This window comes from Acomys russatus, chromosome 20 (assembly GCF_903995435.1).
Source record: "Acomys russatus chromosome 20, mAcoRus1.1, whole genome shotgun sequence".
NCBI classification, from domain to species: domain Eukaryota; kingdom Metazoa; phylum Chordata; class Mammalia; order Rodentia; family Muridae; genus Acomys; species Acomys russatus.
This window is the reverse complement of record NC_067156.1, coordinates 200,657-218,438: the sequence shown is the minus strand read 5'-3', so window position 1 is coordinate 218,438 and position 17,782 is coordinate 200,657. Positions and strand designations below refer to the sequence as shown.

Sequence of the window (17,782 nt, the reverse complement as noted above, 5' to 3'; positions counted from 1 at the left end):
TTCATAGAAGCCTTATTTGTAATAGCCAGAACCTGGAAACAGCCTAAATGTCCCTCAGTTGAAGAATGGATAAAGAAACTGCGGTACATTTACACTATGGAATACTACTCTGCTATTAAAAACAAGGAAATCCTGATATTTGTGGACAAATGGATGGCACTAGAAATAATCATAATGAGTGAGTTAACACAGAAACAGAAAGACTCACATGGTATATACTCACTTATAATTGGGCACTAGCCCAAAAGGCATGTCCCACTTACCAGGAGATTGGGATAGATGTGAGGACACCCTACTGAGATTCTAGGTAAGAGAAATACAAGAGATGGGGAAGTAGAAGGACCCAGAGGGTCCTAGAAACCTAAAAGAAGAACATTGTAATGGGTAGATTGGGGCTCCCAGGGTCTGCTTAAACTATTGCACTAACCAAGGACAATACAGGTAGTAAACATCGAACCCCTACTCTGATCTACCCAATGCACAGGACATTCTCCATAGTTATGTGGAGAGTGGGGACTGACTCTGACATGAACTCTGATGCTCCATATTTGACCACCTCCCCTTGGTGGGGAGGCCTTATGGCACTCAAAGAAATAATAAGCAGGCTACCAAGATGAGACTTGATAGCCTATGACCATATAGTGGGGGAGGAGGTCCCCCTCGGTCTTAGGGTGAAAGTGGGAGGGATGGAGGAACGGGAGGATACAAGTGATGGGATAACAATTGAGTTGTAATCTGAATAAATTAATAAAATTAAAATTTAAAAAAAAGATGAAAACTTCCTCCACTGATGCATCTTTTCCTCTTTCTCTAACAACTCTGAGTGAGTCTTCAGAAGGTTGTCATTTTTGTCCCTGAGGAAGATGGCCCTGCCTTGTACTATGTTTGTGTCATCAAAGCCTTTGAAAGCCACAAGGCACAAGAGTGGGAGCAGTGGAGATAAGTGTAAGAAATGGCAGATTCAGAGTTAAAGTTCTGACTTGGCCCCAGGTTTCTGCCAGCGAAAAAACCCAGGTGTGCTTAACTTCTCTGTACCTGTTTCCCTACTCAAAATACAGTGTTAATATTTTTCTCTCTCACACAGCATGCAGAACACAGGAGATGGCAGGTGTGAAAAGATTTTCTAAGTATACAAGGCAAGAAGGCCAAACTATAGCATTCCTCAGTATTGCCTCGGTCAACCAAAGGATAAAAGCCCCATTAAGTTATATAAATCAACAGAATACATAGAGTGTAAACACCAACCACAGAAACAAAATGGAGAGGGAAAACCAAAAGTCTACCATCCTAAAAAGTCTATTAAAAGTCTTTAAGAAAAAAAGGGGGGGGGCGCTGGTGTAGACGTAGATTGCCTGGAATTCACAGCCAATGTGGGTGGATATATTGTGAGTTCCAGGCCAGTCTTGTGACAGGGAGTAAGAAGCTGTGACAGGGAGTAAAAACTGACCAAAATGAGAGAGAAGTGTTAATAGTTCTGGATTGTCCCCCAGAAGCAGATAATTCTTTGCATTAGATAATTAGATAATCCTATGCAGATTGCAGAGTTTAGCAAATGGCAACTCCTTCAGAGGCGACAAAGAAAAGAGAGAGGAGCAGCTCCCACTCATTTGTACAGCATATAATTCTTATCTTCTGTGTGTCTTGGCATTTTTAACCCTTTTAGCTGGGATAACCAATTCTTAAAGACAGCAATAAGTCACCCTTGGCAGGATTCCTTTGATATGCAAACTAACCACCAAGGAGCCTATCTAGCCCTTGTGACCCGGGAAACAATAATCTCACTGCCTTTTCTCACACCACCATGGGGCTCCAAGCAACTCCAATCACTCAGACTAGCTTATTCTCCTCACTCGCCCTGCCTCGCATCTCTGCCTTTCTGTGAAAACCACAACTCTGAGTTGTGTAAGACTCTGTATTGTGGAAATGGAGCTTGTCTCTATAGCTGAATTATGGAAACTCCACAATAAGGCCACAAGCATATATACTTTAATGAGATAAAGATGAACTGGAACTTTTCTGCCTAGTAATAAAAACCAAGGGTATTGTATGAACAGCTCATCTTAGTAGAGAGCAGATGGGAGACATAACCAAGGGTATTCACCGCTCTCCTGAAATGCTGTACTATTTCCTACGACTGTCAGAATCTAGATATTGAAGCCTTTGAGCCTTCAAACAAGGCGCTTTGGCTTTTCATTAAGGCCAGGGGACCCTTTTTAGATCTTCCACTACAGCTTGTTTTCAGCACATGGTCTCGTAGTTGATGAGACAGAAGTGAACGTGAAGGAATCACAGGAATTCAGGAGAAAGAGGGATGTGTAATTAGCAGAATTACACGGCTGCCTTCTGTGCCTTTAATTTAGGAAGTCAGTGACTTCAATCAGCTTCTTCCCAGTGTGACATGAGGCATCTGCACCCCATGGCCACATTTCAAAGGACTCTGCCATCCAGACTGACGCTGAGTAGCAAATTCTTCATTTGGTCAGAGGCTTAAGGGACTCCAGTGACTGACTGTTGACTGAAGCCTCTCTACAAATCCAACTCCAAACTGCCACTGAAGAATCTGTAAATGTCTCCAACTCAGTGCCAAGATGAGGGAGGAGCCAAAATCAGGTTCCATGTTTGGGGTCTGCCAGCAGGGTGCAGGCTAAGAGTTCTCAGCACCCTAGTACCCTGGGACAGACTGAGCTGGCTGTCCTAGGTGAACTACAGGTGATACAGACACTGCACTGTTGTCCCCTTTGCAATATAGCCTGGACAACCCCTCAGTTTCCTGCACTGGACTTGCTTTTTGTAACTGTTTTGATGATGATGATGGTGATGATGATGATGACGACGATGTGTGGGTGTTTTGTCTACATGCATGTCTATGGAAACATATGTATTTAGTGCCCTTAGAGGCCAGAAGAAAGTGTCAGAGCCTTTGGGGCTGAAATAACCTATAGACTCTTCTTAACTGCCTTGTGGGTGCTGAGACTCAAACCTGGGTCCTCTGAAAGAACAGTCAATGCTCTTAATCATTGAGCCATCTGTCCAGGCCCCAGAAACACCTTTCTGATACACATGGGCTAGTCTAGCCCTCCCAGATGAGGTTGACAGTTTTAGTGGCCTTCTTGTCAGGGTGTTGGCCCTTGTTCAGTACACAGATAAATCCATTGCTAGGACTGGGCTCTTCGTCAATATTAGCTTGGTAGCTAATTTAGGGCAGGCTTTGCCTTGTTGTATGCATAGTATAGTATATGCACACTTTGGTGTGCGTGTGTACACATGTGCATATGGGCATGAGCATGATGGGGTGTGCGGAGGCCAAAAAGACTGATGATGCTGTCTCCCTCGAGCACTCTCTATCTTGCTGTTTTGAGACATGACCTCTCTGAACCTGGGGCTCATCAATTCAACTACACTGGCTGGCCAATGAGCTCCAAGGATCTCCCCGTCTTCACCTCCAGTGATGGGATTGTAGCTGCATGCGCCCATCCCCCACAACTAACTTTTACATGGGTGCTAGTGATTCAAACTCATGTCCTCATGATTAAAGGAGTGGGGGTTGGGGGCACACCTACTGATTCAGCCATAACCCTAGCCCCTAGGGACAGGTTTTTGCTGTCATTTAAAATTTGTATTGTGTATTTATCTACTAATTCATTTGGGGGATATGTGTTGCATAATACACAGGTACAGTAAATTCTCTCCCTTCACTCTGTGGTCCTGGGGATTGAACTTTCAGATGGGCAGGCTTGGCAGATGTCACCTGTACTAACTGAGCAATTAGGCTTGGCAGCAATCACCACCAAACCATCTCTCTAACCCCATTTGAGTTTTTAAGACAGAATATTTAGCTTGACTGCAGCAATCCAAAACTCTCCCCTGGTTTGAGGGCCTCTCCCAGCACCACCCTCAGCTCCCGCTCTCCTTCCTAAGCCTTCAGTTTGATTTCTGCCTCATCCATCTCTTAGCTCTCCCAAAGTCAGATGTGTGATTTAATTTTCTGAATCCTCTGTGGACAAAATCCCCTACTTAACTCTGAATGTTTTATTAGTTGCCAGTCACGTGCCAAGAGCCAGAGATAAACAAGTATATGTTCTTCCTGAGGAATCCAAACAATGAGAAATAAGTGATGAAAATGCAAAACAATTTATTTATTTATTCATTCATTTCTTTCTTTCTTTCTTTCTTTCTTTCTTTCTTTCTTTCTTTCTTTCTTTCTTTCTTTCTTTCCTGTCTTGGACTCATTTTGTAGACCAGGCTGGCCTTGAACTCACAGTGATCCACCTGCCTCTGCCTCCCTAGTGCTGGGATTAAAGGCGTATGACACCACACACAGCTGCAGAACAATTTCTTTACTTTTTCCAATTTTGCTGTTGGGAAATAACTACTGTTAAAAATCTATTTTATTACTGAGTGTCATAGTATATGACTTTAATTATGGCACTTGGGAGACAGGAAGGAGAATTACTGTGAGTTCCCAGCCACCATCTGGGGCTACATATTGAGACCCTGTCTCACACACAAAAGTCTATTTTCTGTAGTTATTCAAAATATATGTGTGCACACAAAGACTCTGCATTATATTCTTCATGTATACACATAGAAATGTTGAGTGAAGTGTGCACATTTTTAGAAGTGGTATCCATTGTTAGGTCCCAAGGAAATGTGGGACAAATGGCTAATTGAGGTGCCTATTGACATATCAAAGAGTAGCCTGGCCACCAGGTGCTCCTGGTTCTCCTCATCACTTCTCACCCCTTTCCTCCCAACCTAAACTTCTCCAACCCAAGAGCTTCACATCCCTTTCCCCTGTCCCCCTGCACCCCACCCTCCGCTTCTCTTTTCCTATATAACCCAGCCATTTAGGCCACACACTCTCTTGCTTCTCTGTCCTCTTGTATTCTCTCGTGGCTCCACTCTTGGTTCCTCTCCCTCTCTTCTCGTCCTCTCTTCCTCTAGCCTCACTCTTTCTCCTCTCATGCCATGTTCATCCTGGACTCTTCCAGATGCCTCTGGCTGTTCTCTCCCTCATATCTACAATTAAAGCCTCTCCTGAAGGATACCTTGGAGTGGCCATGTCCTAGTTTTCCTTCACTCATGAGACACAAGGTATGAATTATTGAAAATTGGATTAAATGTTCTTTTAAAATTCTCACACAGTTTTATTCACTTAAATTTCTTGGAGTTTGCAGAAAGAAGATATTACTGGCTCCACAGCCAACCAGCAAAAAAAGTTTTGCCATGTAAATATTCTTGTTGCTCCATTGTTGAAACAGTATTTATTGAGCCTAGAACACATGGCAGACACTGCACTATCTATAAACAATGAAGATGTAGCCTTCCCCTCAAGCCCAGAGTGCACGGGGTTAAAACTAATATACGATCTCATTTCCACCTTCCTTTACTTTCTCCATTGTGTGTATGGTATGCATGTATAGGTGCACATGCATGTTCCAGTGTGTGTGTGTGTGTGTACATGTTTGTGTGTGAGTGTTCTTAGTGGCTCTGCCCTCATTCTTCACTGGGGCAGACCCTCTCAAGCCCAGAGCTCTCCAACATGGGTGGGCTTTTGTTGTTGTTGTTCTGTTTTAGCTTCCTTGCTCTAGGAATCAGGTCTCCGCATCTGAAACTAGAAGTACAGGAGCCATCACACTCACCTGGCATCTCCAGGGTTTTCTGGGTACTGGAATTCCAGTCATCAAATTTGAAACATTAAGAGCTTTTCCACTGAGCCATCTCCACCCCACCCTCTTTGTCTTTTAACAAAATACTCTAAAACAAACAAACAAACAAACAAACTCCAGTTTAAAACAGCCCCATGTCATGATTGTTGCTCAGGCACTAGCCTTTCCTGCCTGAGAAGCTCCCAGAAGAGCTTCACAAGTGGCTCTTCCTAGTACACATCCCAAGTAACTTGAGAAGCCTGCCTGTGAGACCTAGAGGAAACAGACCAAACTCATGGGAGCTCCACCCTGGCCAGGGTGGGCCTAGTGGGAATGCCAGCTTTGAGTCATTGCTACTTATTAGCAACTGATTACTGGTTCAGGAGGACAGAGCATTGCAGGGTCTTCGAAACATCTGTCTTTCTTGGCAGAAAATTATACAGCTAAGAGAGATGAAAAGGCCTTGTTACTGCTCTTGCTGTTGTATTTTTTGTTGTTGTTGTTGGTGGTGTGTGTGTGTGTGTGTGTGTGTGTGTGTGTGTGTGTGTGTGTGTGTGTTTTCTCCAGGGACTTATGGGTAGCAGCACTGAACTACATACCTAGACATGAAGAATTTATTCAAAGTCAAGATTAACACAGCATCTCTTACAGAAGACTACCTCTTCCTCCATCCAACAGGGATGAAAAAGTAAGGAGCTTTGGAATGGTATTTGTAGCTGCCACTAAACCAACATTAAGAACACCACTGATTCATGAAAACATATTATATAATGTCCCTGATCATTTTTCTATGCAAAATGGAAGTCCCATGCTAAATTTCATGGAAGACTTAAATCATGCCATGACCTACAAGTGACCTTTTGCCTTATACAGCTCAGCCAGCCTGATGGTTCTCCCTCCTACCCCCATCACCACAGATGCGGAGGTTTGTAGTGGGACTTACGTCAGCCACAGGCCCGTCTCCATCCAGCCCTCTGTTCACATTAACACTAAGCAGTATATAATTTAGGAAGGGAGAAATGCGATCATAGTTCTTGCCCCCACACTGCTATGAAATTCCAGCTTTTATGTGCAGGAAACTCTATGTTGATCTTGGCGTCCCTATGGGTTAAAAAATCTTGTTTAAATGTTGCAGCCTTAGAATAGATTTGAGGTTTTTCCTATGTTGTTCTATAAAAGGCTTCTGCCTGATTATTTACAGATGCTGTTTCTGAGAAAGCTGAAAATAGTCTCACTATGAACACTGAAATTTGGGCTCAAGCTTCCCCATTTTATGGTACAGTTTGATGTAGTCAGGCCCCAGGGTTGGCTTGCTAAACTGTTGCCACTGGAGTTTCTCCTAGTGTCTTGGGCATTGAGATTTCTCTTGACCAGTCACAGAGTAACTCCTCCATATGTTCAGTCAGCAGATACATGCTGCATCATGTATGTCAGGTCTGTGCCAGGGGATGGGGTAGGGAACAAAAGCCAAGGCTCAGTAGCTGACAATCGGTCTATGACCAACCAGAAGGCAGTGCAGGAAATGTTATGACATAACATATGAACAAGATGTGCTGGGAATCAGCTCATGGGGATGAGAAGGGGAGGAAGCAGGCAAGCTCCAGCAATCTCACTCCTCTCCATTACCTGACATCCCTACTCATAATGAACAGCACAGGTCGGACAAGTATGGATTTTCCTGAAGTAAGCCTGTGTCTCAGGACAGGTGTGTCTGTATCTCTCAGGTGAAGAGAGACCTGCCCTTGCTCGTCAGCATCTCCAAAGACCTTTGCAGAGTCTTAAGTGTGTGGGGTACAGTGCAACCCAGAAAGCTCTACTAGCTCCATAGCTCAAACCCTTCAGCTGAGGCAGACAACCTGTTCCCTGGTGCCAGCCTTGGTGGGAATTGGCCTCTGGAGAAGCATCATGTCCCATGTAGAGCAGCCTTTTTTCCAGCCAAAGGCTCTCTCCACCTAGAATCCAGCTTCTGTCTGTCTCTGTGTATGTCTCTGTCTCCTCTGTCTCTGTCTCTGTCTCTGTCTGTCTGTCTGTCTCTCTCTTTCTCTCTCTCTCTGTGTGTCTGTGTGTGTGTGTGTCTGTCTGTCTGTCTGTCTGTCTCCTTTCTGTGTACTCAGGGTGGCAACCTAGAATCACTCCAAACTCTACTTATCCCCTCTCCGTGACAAAATCCATACCTGGACTACAAACAGGTATGCCATCCAAAGATTTCCCTTCTCAATTCTTGGGAATTCTCGAATCTCCTCTGTTAAGACAAGCAGGAGACACCAGAGTGACAGCTTCACTGGGAGAAGTTGTACAAATACAGACATACAGATTTAATTAGGGACACACGACTCCTGTAGTCAGTGACATCCCCATTCCCGGCACCATGAGCCTCTCTGGGCATCAGGACACGTGGGTTAGCAGCAAAGATGACCTTCAGGGTTCATAGCGGGCCATAAATCACCGGGTTAAAGACTTTGGTGTGATTTACAACTTGCAGTAACTATGGGCTGTGCATGCATTTGGGAACTCACCACCTCACCTCTTATTCTATAGATTCTTGTTCTTAAAAAAATAAGCACAAACCTAAAACTTGGTTACAGTACAGTCACTTCTGGGAATAGCAATTTTCATTTTCCAGGACACTTTCCCATAGATTCCTTCATCTAGTTGTCATGACTTTTAACACCCAGGCTGATGGCTAAGCAAAGAAAGGCACAAAGCTGACAGGTCACTTGTCCAAGGCCACACAGAAAAGAGACTAGGACCCAGTATGGTCTGTCTCACCTCTTTCTTGTATACTGTCACTATTCTTTGTAAAACATACCTTGATTAAGATAGCATGATTCATATACAGGGAGTCCCTGGGTCACCATTTGCTCAATCCAAGATTTGTCAAATTGATGATGTTACCCATCCAGCCATTTACTTTGTGCTTGGTCCAGTACTCAGTAGATTCCATGAGCTTTAACACTTTGTTAGAGAATGGGCTTTGTGGTAAATGATTTCTAACTGTAGGCTACTGTGAGAGTTCTGGGCACATCAGAGGTGGGTGGGGTAAAGCTATGTTGCTTGTTAGGTGGATTATATGCATCTTCAACTGGCGATGGGCTTATCCAGAGGGAACAGCATTATAAACAGAGGCACATCTATACCTTATTTGATTGGTCCTCAAAATATTCCTAGGACATAATTAAAACACTAGCAAGAATACTGATTGCTTAAGAATACCTGTGAAACTAACATTTTTAACGTGGCATGGCCTGGGTGGTTATGGGGTATTACAGACAGGGAAGCAGCTGTCTCCTTCAGATCCTTAGTCTATGGGTCTGTGCACTTTGAAGGCTTTGATTTTACAATTCTGTAAGTCTTAGCTCACAGAGAACAATGATTCTCCACCACAGATATGTAAATGACCTTGGCCAGTGCCAGTGGCACTGACTGTTCTATTCTCTTTTGTGTCTGCTTAGCAAACTCATGTCAGCATTCCTGGCTGCCTACATACACCTGCTTTGGGATGTTCCTTTGGTTGTTCACAACGTGTTTCTGGTTTCCTCACTGATTAATGCATAGGATTCCTTGACACAAGCTTGTATGATATTGTCACAATCATGATTTTGCCTTTTAAAAGCAACCTTTTGATAACAGCTAGCTATTATCAAAATTATGACCAGTATTTAATTGAACACTTAGGATAAAAGCTTTGCAAGAGTTTTACAGGTGTTTAATTCTTTCTGCTATAGCCAGAATTTTATAGATGAGAAAATAGAATATGGGAATATCTTATTCTTACCCAAGGTTTCACGGTAAGCAAGGGAAAGGATCACCTCTCTCTCCTCTCTCCCTGAGGCCATCACTACTTTTCCTTGGAGTTTGTCTTAGTCACTTACAAAAGAAAGTGGGGACTTGCTTACAGTTTCCGGGGGGGGGGCGGAGAGCATGGAGGCACACCTGGCACTGGAGTAGTAACAGAGAGTTACATCCCAATCCACAAGCAGAGAGAGAAACTGGGCCTGGCACAGGGCTTTGAAACCTTAAAGCCCACCCCCAGTGATATTCTTCCTCCTAGTCCTTCTCAACTATCGCTGCTTCTCAATGACTAAGTGGTCAAATATATAAGCCTATGGGGGTCATTCTTGTTCAAACCACCATCGTTTGTCATATTTGGTATTACTGCTACCTAAGACAGCTGTGGGTAGAGCTTACTGATCATATGCTGTTGATATTATGACCACCCACATTTCCAATACTGACCGGCATTTCCCAGGTAGACAATTTAGGGTGCACTCAGAGACATCTGTCTCCCACCCAGAATGAGCTGAGGGAAGAAGCAGGTGAGAGGTTATCATAGAAAGAGCCCTATCCTCCAAACTGGGAGACCGGCACTGCAAGCCAGGCTCAGGAGGGTCCTGAGCAAGTAATTTACCTTCCTGGTTCTAATCTGTAAAATGGCAAACATGCAATGAACACTAGGATAAGCAGGAGGACGAAGTCAACACTGCCAACAAAGGTGAGTCCCATCAAGCCAGGTGGGTATCATATGCTGTGAGGGGCCCCTGCTGCTTCCATTATTAAGCCTGGGCCTCGAAGACAGCAGATACTCGATTACAGTGAGTCTAATAATGGAGCAAGAATTAGAAATCAAGCAAATGAAGGTGGACAGGCTCACATCTTATGTCTGATATTCAGAGCTGCCCTTCCAGATCTAGCCCTTCAGAAGCTTTACCTGAGCTGTACAATTCATAAATACTCTTCAACTGGGCACTGAGCCCATTAACATGCTGGGATGAAGACCACTGCCAGCCCAATGGCACCTGCAATGGTCACTGTTATCAACTTGACAAAAGTTGGAATCACCTGAAAGATGGGCCTTTGAACACATTGGCGCAGGGGTGGTGGGATCTGGGTTATCTTAGTTGAGTTGGGAAGAGGTGCTCACTGTGAGCAGCACCAGTGGAACTGTGGAAAAGTGGGAAAAGTGAGCTGATGTACTCCCCAGACATACCATCCTCTTTGGCTACTGTGGGGGGGGTAAGGGCATTTCTCTTCCCAAATCATCTTGGTGAGTATGTGTTTTGTTAGGCGGTTGTTTAGTCTTGTTGAAATGCTTTGGATGGAACCTGTGACCTCATGCAAGTTTGGCAAGGGCTCTACCTCGGAGCTCTTCCCCTACCCCCACCTCTTGTCTAATCACCTTTTAAAAAGCACAATTCTCCACTCACTGATATCTGCTCTATAGAGGTTCAGCTTAGGAGCTTTTCCTACTTAATCTTGACTGAAAACTTACCATGGGCTATGCATTTCTTGTTGTAGGCACAAGGAATACAGCAGAAAGACTTTGTTCCCATGGAGCAAGTGAATTTTGGTAATATTGGGAGATAGATAAAACTAAAAGAGTGCTATGCTATGAAAATTTAAATTTGAAGGAAAATCTTAAGTTTAAAAAAGTATTTTAAATAACCTGGTCTAGTGAGGTGGCTCAGTGGATAAAGGTGCATGTACTAATGATGCAAGCTCTAGTTTAACCCTCAGGATCCATGTAGGAATGGAAGCTGAGAAGAGACTCACAGAGGTGTCCTCTGATCTCCACATGCACATGAAACATTCCCACAAACACACTGTACATGCACACAATAATAAAATAAAAATAAAATTCAACAGTAACATAAGCAATATAGTCCATGCCTGACTAGAGCAGAGCCAGGAGCTAGTTAAAGAACTAGCTCTAAAATTTTAAAGGGCTAAAATAAAATTAACAACAGTAAGAACTGTAACAATGGAGGATTTTTTAAAATACAAGTTTTAAAAAAGATTTTGTTTTTATTTCATGTGCACTGGTGTTTTTCCTGTATGTATGTCTGTATGAAAACGTTGTATTCCCTGGAACTGGAGTTACAGACAATTGTGAGCTGCCGTGTGGGTGCTGACAAATTAACCCAAGCCCTCTGGAAGAGCAGACAGTGCTCTCAACCACTGATTCATCTCTCCAGCCCTGAAACAAGTCAGTGGTTGATTATCTATCTATCTATCTATCTATCTATCTATCTATCTATCTATCTATCTATCTATTTTTGAGGCAGAGTTTCCCTGTGTAGTGCTGACTGTCCCAGAACTTGCTCTGAAGATGGACCAAAATCAGAGATCTGCTTGCCTTTGCTTCCTGAGTCCTGGGATTAAAGGCATGCACCACTGCCACCCAGTCAGGATTTTGTTTCTCACAACAGGAATTTCACTGTGGAAGTGAAGGAGAAAGGACGCTGGGACCTAGGAACCATGATCAGCTCAGCCACTAACCTGGCCACCACACCACATGTGCTATGGCTCAGTCTCAACTTCCTTACATAATAATTGAAGATAAGACTATAACGATTCTGCTATAGTGATTCCTCCTATTTTGAAAATACCAATTTGTTCCAACACAACTGATATAGTAAATACAGTTTAAGTGTGTATGAAGTTTTGCCTTCTTCTACAGGAAGCTCACTGAGCTGGGCCAGGCTGGAAAACACAAGATGTGCACACATCTTAACATTTACCAGCTGTCCAGGGTCAGCAGTGTCAGAGCTACACCCACCCATATCTGCTGTTTAAACTAGCCACCTGACTCCAAGCAACCCTTCTCTTACCTCCATAAACGCCCAACAACTGCATCCTAGTGCCTGTCTCTGGGAGCAATGTTTTTAAAGCACTCTATTTACTGTATTGTCTGTGCTATTTTTTTAACACTGCATTTATGTACTTGTGAATGAGGTTGGCATGTGCACTGCAGCACATACAGAGAGGTCAGAGAGGCCTGCAGAGGACTTAGGGACTGAGTTCAGGTCGTTGACTCTGGGACAAGTGCCTTTACCCACTGAGCTTTCTTACTAGCCCCTGTGATAACTTGTGAAATAAGTTATTTCTTTTTTAGTACCTGGCAAAGGTGAAGTTTGGGGGTGCTGTTCCCCTTACTCTACTTCTCTCATTAACCTATGGTTTTCACTGCATGAATCTATTAACAGTGTGGCAATTTTCAGAAAGACAAGCGGTCTGTTACAGCAGCAAGAACCATTTGAGATGATTTTCAAATCAACATTGATCTCTGTCTCACTTCAACAGACTGTTTCTCGATTAAATTTTTGAATGAAACTTAACACACTGAACCACACCAATAGGGAGCTAAAACAAGTAATATTTATTTCAGCTTGTGGTTTGTTTGCTTATTTCCTTTTCCTATATGGAAAAAAAATGATGTAAGACACACCATCAAATTGAGCATGGATTTACAAACAATGTTGATTACAAAGATGGTAATTTTTCTAAGCATAAGAAAAAAAAGGGAATAAAAGAGAGAAGGGTTAGGTACCCTGAGAAGCCTATATGAAGGTCAGTGTGAGAGCCCAAGAGTGAGTAATTATGCACAAGAATGCTCACTTCAGCAGCATATACACTAAAACTGGAATGATACAAAAGAGATTAGCATGGCCCCTGTGTGATATACCAGAATTCATGAAGTGCTCTGCATTTTTAACTGGCCATGGGGTGCTCAACCCCAGTGATACACTCACAACACAACCCCTACACCTAAGGCTCAGGGAACATCATGGAAGATGGAGATCAGAAGATTGGAAGAGCCAGAGGATTGAGGTGCCTCCTGTGAGACAGTGTCTTCTATATGTGACTATACACAGGAAAGCTGTAGTCATGAAACCTCAAAAGTATGGTGGCCTGTACAAGACCTGCATAACAACACCATCAGCTGATATGCTATGTGGGTGGGGAAATCGTATAAGGCTCTTCTTCTTCTAGATGAAAAACTTCAGGTAAAATGGCTGTCGAGAGAGGAAGAGTCGATTTTTAGAGACAAGCCAAGACCTCAGATAGGATATTCAATCCCCAGGGGTCAGCTCTAAATAATTACATACACAAGCAACAATAAATTGGCTCAGTAGGCTGTATTTACATTTACCTATAACAGTAGATGGATGGATGGATGGACAGACAGACAGACAGATGTAACACAAATGTGAAAGTTAAGAGGCCATGAATTTGAAGGGAGTTGGGTGGACGGGGTGGGGGGGGGCTGCAGGGGGGAAAGGAAGGATGGAAATAATGTAAATACAGTATTCATGCATGAAAGTCTAAAAAGAATTTTTTGAAACAAACCAACAAAAAACCCAAATACGTGAGGTCAGTCTTCCTGTTCTTAAAAATATATCACTACTAAAGTGTCTCCCCAAAATCTAAGCCATTTTTACTGTGAGAAGGGATTGTTAAAATGTGGTCTTTCCAGTGATAACAAGAGATGGTGAGAGAATCGACCAATGACTTCAAAGTGTTTCAAGGCATCATTTGAACACACAAAAAGCAAACAAAGCTCCATTCCGTCCAAAATTACAGGGCTTTTCAATACTGACTGATAGTTATCCCAAAGATGAATGCAGCTCAGTGTTTTCGTGGCATCTCTCCACAGCTGGGCTGATGTTTTCCTTTCCTAATTAACCGTGATTTATGACCCAACCTAGAGTCCATTTATATAGCACCTATATACTTTCTCAGCAGCCACATCTAGTTCATTCTTTCTCTTTAGGCCACTTCTTCAAGGGAGACTTGTTACTATCCCTATCAACTCAGCCTCTTGCAATCCCTGCCTGGTGTGACATAACAGTCGATGTCAAATCCCTTCTAGATACCTGTGGTGGTTTGAGTGAAAATGGCCCCAGAGGCCCATAGAGAGTGGCACTATTAGGAGGTGTGGCCTTGATGGAGGAAGTCTATTACTAGAGGTGGTGGTGGGGCGTGCTTTGAGGTTTAAGATGCTGAAGCCTGGCCCAGCGTCACTCTCTCTCCCTGCTGTCTTTGGGTCTGGATGTAGATTTCCCACCTAATTCTCTAGCACCATGCTATATTCTGCCACACTTCCCAGCATGGTGACAATGGACTAAGCCTCTCAACTGTAAGCCAGCCTCAATTAAATGCTTTTATTTATAAGAGTTGCTGTGGTCACAGAGTTTCTTTCTAGCTGCAGAAACCCTGACTAAGACAATACCCTCTCCAACTATCTCCCTGACCACAGTGCCATCATAGCAGCCTGTCAAGGCACAGATTTGAAGCTCATCCTTACCAGCCAACCACATGCCAGCTACCTTGATCTTACACTGCTCCTACTTCAATCCAATGACTGTGGAAGGAATTTTGTCTTCCTGCCAATCACTAGCCACATTGTCACTTAAGCCGATCTACTTGCGAACTCCAGGAGTCAACTACCTGGTCCCACTGCAGGCCGACCAGTGCGCTGGCCATTTACTCCTCTTGGCCGTCAATCCCCTCATTCATACCTGTTGTCTCAACAACATCTCCAGTTTTGATTAGCACCACTGGGGTATTTATTTCATATTTACTTTTTATATTACCATTCTCTTCACTTATACTTCTCTTGTTGAACTTTGTGTGCATGTGTGCACATGTGTGTATGTTAATTTATATGTAGGCAGGTGCACAAGTGAATATGTATGTATGAGGCTATAGGTCAACTTAGTCATCCTCAGGATGACATCATTTACTCTTTAAAAAAAAGACTTATTTGTGTGTATGTGTGTGTGTGTGTATTTTATGTATATGGGTGCTTTGTCTAAAGGTACATCTGCACACCAGCAAAGGTCACAGCAGATGAAGACATTGACTCTCATTACAGATGGTTGTAAGCTGCCAGATGGTTGCTAGGAATTGATATGAAGATCTCTGGAAAAGTAGCCAGTACTCTTAAACAGAGTCATCTATCCAACCTTAAGCATCTGCTCATTTGAGACAAGATCTCTCATCGGCCTGGACCTTCCAGGTTAGACCAGATTGTTTAGTAAGCAGGATCTTACCTAGGGATTCTCCTGTTTCTGTCTCCCCATCACAATGCCATCAAGCATGATGGTGTCTCTCTCTTTCTCTCTCTCTGTGTGTGTGTGTGTGTGTTTCTACATAGGCTCTAGGGATTAAACTCAGTTTCTCATAATTTTGAGGCAAGCATTTTACTGACTGAGGTATCTGCCCAGCTCTGGATTTTGATTTTCTTACAGATTTTAGCACCAAACCCATGCTCTTGAAGCTGGAGAGGTTTAGGAATGCTTATTGCTTATTGCTCCATCAGAGGAGTTGTTCAGGTGATAGAAATTCATACTGGGCAGTTCACAAATGCTTGTGACTTTAGCTCCAATGAATCCAGTGTGTCCTTTTAGCCTCAGTGGGTACCTGCATGCACACATACACATGTACCCACAAATACAAATTTTACAAAAGTCTACTCTCTTGCCTACAATGCATCTTCTGTTAATGGCTACTAAGATACAATTCTGTTGAACTTAGAATAAAAGATGAGAAGCAAAATCCTCACTTTCTCTCTCTGTCTCTCTGTCTTTCTCTCTCTCTCTCTCTCTCTCTCTCTCTCTCTCTCTCTCTCTCTCTCTCTCTCTCTCTCTCTCTCTCTCTCTCTCTCTCTCTCTCTCTGTCAAACACAGGAATTTTTTTATACATTGGCTTTTTCTGAATATCAAGAGGTAAATACGGAAAGCGTTCAGAATTTAACTCACCTCATTAAAAAAATCTCAGTACATTCAACATCTGGATTCTAGCATTATATATAATTGAGCAGCTTTCCACAAATAAAGTTTACATCTTGTCAAGACACAAAAACTGTTGAAAGATAATGACTACTCTTTTTGATGGGTCAGCCTAAAGAATGTCCTGGAAATGCATTCTCAGTTTTGAAAACACATGACAGAAATTCAGAATGACATCTAGACTCTTCATCTTGTATGCAGCAAATGTCCTTAATAGTCTGATTGTTTTTCTGGCAGCCAAATATTCTTAATAACTATTCACTTCATCTGTTTCCTTTTCCATATGTCTGTACTGTCTCTGGAGAGAATTTAAGTCAGAATCCGTGACTAATGTACATGGTATGTCAGCTACAAAACAAGTAACATCTTGGCCATCAACTCTTGATCAAACATTACTTCTTGGTCAAGTTATTTGGCTCCATTAAAGAGCCTGCTTAGTGGCTACAATTCTGTGCTGTGTTACCCATGTAATCTAGTGACCTGACAAAAGATAAAGCAGGTTTGAACACAACAGAATGGGACACCTGATGTGGGAGATTATAAAATCTGGGGTAAGCTGCAAGAAGTATACGTTGGCAAGGACATTTAGTCTGATGGCTCACGGCACAAAGCTAGGACTGGTAGGCTGACTCTAGAACATTGACTAGAGTGCAGCATAAGGACAGTTCAAAGTCCTGTCTCTAAGGAACAACATGTCCAAGAAGGAGCTGAGGCAACAGAAAGGCAAATGGCCAAAATGAGTGAAGTATCTTAAAATTGGATTATTCAGATCTACAAATTGAGAAATGGCCTAAATTAAACCATTCCAGGTAAAGAACAGCTTGGGTGTTTATTTTTATCAGAATTATTATATGTTTAATATTAGAAGTTGTTAGTAAATTATTTTTGAGTGTTATTTTGTTTGTTTGTTACATGTATGTATATTAAGATAAATAACATCAGATCTGTGTTTTTCACATTATTCGGGACAAAAATCACATACGATGCTAGAGTTTAAGGAAAGAGGCAACTGTCAAAAAGGAAAACTCAGAGTGTAAGTGACAGAGAAAGTGCAGGGAAGAGAGGAAAAAGACCAAGGTCTCCCATTTGAGCCACAGCAGACATGTTCACAGCTGGAAAAGATCACAGATGACCCAAGAAACAATAGCTTTAGGGTGACCACCTGCACATCATCTCTATTTCTCTGAAAGGCTTCTGTCCAATTTGACCTGTCCCATGACTCTCGATTTAAACTAGTTTTTTCCAAGTCTGTTCCTGTAATCTTTTTTCTCTCTTCACTTGAAAACTGATTTTTGCTGTGCTGTTGTGTCTGCACCCAGAAAACAAGGTGCGTGTAGTCATCTGCTTTGTGGATGGCTAGATTTTGGGAAGTCTAAGGAGGGAAACCCTCTCTCATTCTCCAACAACTAATAAAATAAACCCAGGAAACAGGGCTTAAAGCTCTGACCTGTCAACACACGGTGCACATATTTCTGAAGAAATACACCTTAACAATTTACATATATACACATTACATCTATTTCATCAATTACAATTCAGCCCTAGATTCCATATAATATTCTA

The 17,782-nt window shown here is 42.7% G+C and overlaps 1 protein-coding gene and 1 non-coding gene across 3 annotated transcripts in view; one reads left to right on the top strand and one right to left on the bottom strand.

The window, feature by feature from the left end:
• The window catches only part of Colec12 (collectin subfamily member 12), a 165,229-nt gene that overhangs the window by 82,056 nt on the left and 65,391 nt on the right, over nucleotides 1-17,782 (bottom strand). The gene's annotated exons all lie outside the window — the stretch shown is intronic.
• On the top strand, nucleotides 13,036-13,138 carry LOC127204866 (U6 spliceosomal RNA). Its single transcript, XR_007832552.1, has one exon. It is a non-coding gene; the product is annotated as a U6 spliceosomal RNA (small nuclear RNA).